This window comes from Bidens hawaiensis, unplaced genomic scaffold (genome assembly GCF_021521415.1).
Source record: "Bidens hawaiensis isolate Kalapana, Puna unplaced genomic scaffold, B.hawaiensis_p1.1 tig00017568_1, whole genome shotgun sequence".
In the NCBI taxonomy this organism is placed as follows: Eukaryota; Viridiplantae; Streptophyta; class Magnoliopsida; order Asterales; family Asteraceae; genus Bidens; species Bidens hawaiensis.
In genome coordinates this window covers 237035-240085 of record NW_027492656.1, presented here as the reverse complement: position 1 = coordinate 240085, position 3051 = coordinate 237035, and the positions used below count along the sequence as shown (strand labels likewise).

General features: G+C 34.7%; 1 long non-coding RNA gene across 1 annotated transcript; it reads left to right on the top strand.

Moving 5' to 3' along the window:
• The first annotated feature begins 320 nt into the window (after nt 1–320).
• Nucleotides 321–1811, top strand: LOC143554222 (uncharacterized). Its single transcript, XR_013138966.1, has 3 exons — nt 321–602; nt 677–739; nt 1563–1811. It is a non-coding gene; the product is annotated as an uncharacterized LOC143554222 (long non-coding RNA).
• Nucleotides 1812–3051: the final 1240 nt, after the last annotated feature.

Below are 3051 nucleotides of genomic sequence, written 5' to 3'. Positions count from 1 at the left end.
AACTGATTTGTTTCATTTAACAATTTTTTGCAAGTTTGCTTAGTGATTCTTTTATGTATATAACATATGTGCGTGCATCTAAGATTTATGAATTCCAAAAAAATATGAAACATTAATAGAAAATTAAACAATTTATATTCTTTTGTTCTCGCCATAGATTAGATTTCTATAGTAGCCTCTTATTACATATACACACGTTAACATCCATTGTTATATTTTAATTATTTTTTTCATTCTTATTATTATAATTTTTATACACAGTTTAGTAAAATATATATTTAAGCAAGAGCCTACTATGAAATTACATTTGTGTACATTTTAACATAAAACTAAACTATTTCAAGTTTGAAAAAACAATATAAAACATGTTAGTTTGAGAAAAAAGTATAGTAGTTTACCTGCTAAGATTGAATAACTTATTAGCATAATTTATTGTATTGATACGATACTATTCCAGCTTCTTTGGTTTCATTTTTGGGGTGTGACTGTGTGACACGTCGGAGATGGAGGTGCTAACATCATAAATGATGCTCTGAGTCTTACTACTGTGGATGTATGTGCTGCTGCATGTATATGAATGAAATATCTTCCGCTCGGTTAAGGTTTGTCATTTTAACATAATCAGCTTACTGTGGATATTTTTTCTAAGAGTTTATTGACTTTTTCAGCATTTCAGTGCAGGTCATTTTATGACAGAAGATGTTATTATGCCGCTGATTCAGCTTCAGCCTCTGTTCAGGTATGACTTTAGTTTGAGTTTATTTGTATGAGGGGCTTGACGGGAAATAACTCGAGTTATCTTGAATGTTCTTTGACCTTAACAAACTTATTAAATAAACCAACCCATATCCCAAATGCCCTTGTACTTCCACTGTGACCTGTACAAATGATTACAAAAACCACCCACGCAGAATTTGTATCAGTTGCCCAAAACTGCCACAAATTGCAAAAACCTTTTCAGATTGCTTCTGCAAATTGTAATCACGTTTTAGTATGTCAAATTATCCTTCAACAATAAGAACGGAAATCTGTATCTTGGAATTCAATTTCCAAGATCAACTTCATTTGGTGCCTACTTTATAGGCCCAACTGCCATCTATTAACCAGGTGCTAGTTTTCCCGATAACTGTATAACCCACTTCATTCCCTTAGCATACTCATAATAAGTGCATAGGATCAGTGCATCACCAAAGTCAACACCCACCAACTAGAAGTTTTGACCCAATAAAAGTCTAATTTGAGAAACTTTCAAACTGACCCAATTCTTTCCCATGCCCAGATTTTCCAAAAAAGACCATATTACCCTTTTAGTCAAAATTTTTTAGATTAAATCTGAATTTTCTGGAATGTATCGCATACATCAAATTATGACTAATGGTAGTTTGGGTTTTTACTAAACTCGTTTCAACCCAATGAAATCATGAATAAACTTGACAAACAAATCATAAACTTTAGGAAACCTCCAATAAATGATATGGCTTTCTTGGGCTGCTTGCACTACCTTTATATGTGATTTTAATAATCTTTATATTTGTAATCATATTGGTTTTCCATTCTTGCAGGTTCGCGGTAATGCATTACTGCTCTATGTGAAACCCCTTCTGGCGACACCAATCAAACAGAACCACTCGGTTCATCATCTCTGATTCGTCCAATCAGGTAACTAAATCGAACTTCCTGTTAGTATGATTTTGTCCATGTGAGAGTACCAATAAATGACACACTAGATAGATCGAATCTGGTTCGGTTTGTTCTCAAACCGCTTATAAACTGGCAGTTCAGTTTAATTTTAACCGGTTTCAATATGCACCCATCACCAAGAACCAAATTGCTTTTAGGCGATCTGCAAAACTTTTATTTATCTGTTTCTTTATTTTTTTAAAATGTTTAATACCTACCACAAATTCATACTGTTACAATTGTGCTCTAGATCAATAAATCTAGATGATGAAGATGAAGGAAAGGTACACTTTTTCTCAAAGTTTCAACTTGATAATGGACTTTATCGGCACACCATCCCCTAAAGTGTACACCAGCTTGCCCATCAGATGTGTTGTATGATGTCGTATAGGCCATAAGATAGGGCGAAAAAGGTCACACAGCGGCCCGTATGGATTTTGTCAGTGGTTAAATCAGTCATTTTTTTTTGTAAGTCAAAAGATCATATGGCTCGTATGATTTGGCTAATTGGCCACCGTCCGAACCGTATGACCTGTTTTACCCTATCATAGGCCTGTAGGATTTCGTAAGGGCAATATGATAAGACAAAAAAGGTCATCAATTGTCATATTAGTCAATTTCAGTCAAAAAAAATCATGCAGGCTATATGTTTGGCCCTCATACGAACAGTATGACCTTTTTCGCCCTATCAAACGGTCTGCATGATTATCAAAACGACCCATTTGACCACTTTTTGCCCTACCATACGGCTCCGTATGGCCGTAGTGTCCGTATGGCACCTCAGTGATGTCTATATAGCACATCATTGTTGTGTGTATAGTAGCACCCATGGTATAATTGTCTAAAATCTGACACTTTTTTAATCTTTTTTCTCAAAATTTGACCTTTATTTGTTGCAATGTATAAAATCTTACAAATTTAGAATCATTTTTGCCGATTATGATTGTCACAACAGTGGATTTATCGCGAATAATACAAAACTTAACTAGTAAAGATGAACAGATTAAGCATTCAGTTACTTTTTTGATCTAATCGGTTCGGTTACTGGAGCAGTTTTGATGCTATTACTCTAAAGTACAGACAACCCATTGATGCATTCACATCACCAAATAACATCAAGATTATGGCAGCCACTTTTGCATAGACTGGCAGCTCCAAAAGGTAAGTTTTTTGTTAAAAGATATCAATTTTCTTCAATTTTCTAACTTATTTTTACTAGGTAGTGATGGCTTTATCTCTAAGAATTGCTTGTTTTGGTAGTTTTACAGAATTCCACAATTACCTAACGAGGTTTTGGCTTGAAATTCTGGATAAAACCTAGACTGGCAGCTCCGTCGCGCAAAGGAAGCCGGCTGTTTCTCTTTCGGCCGT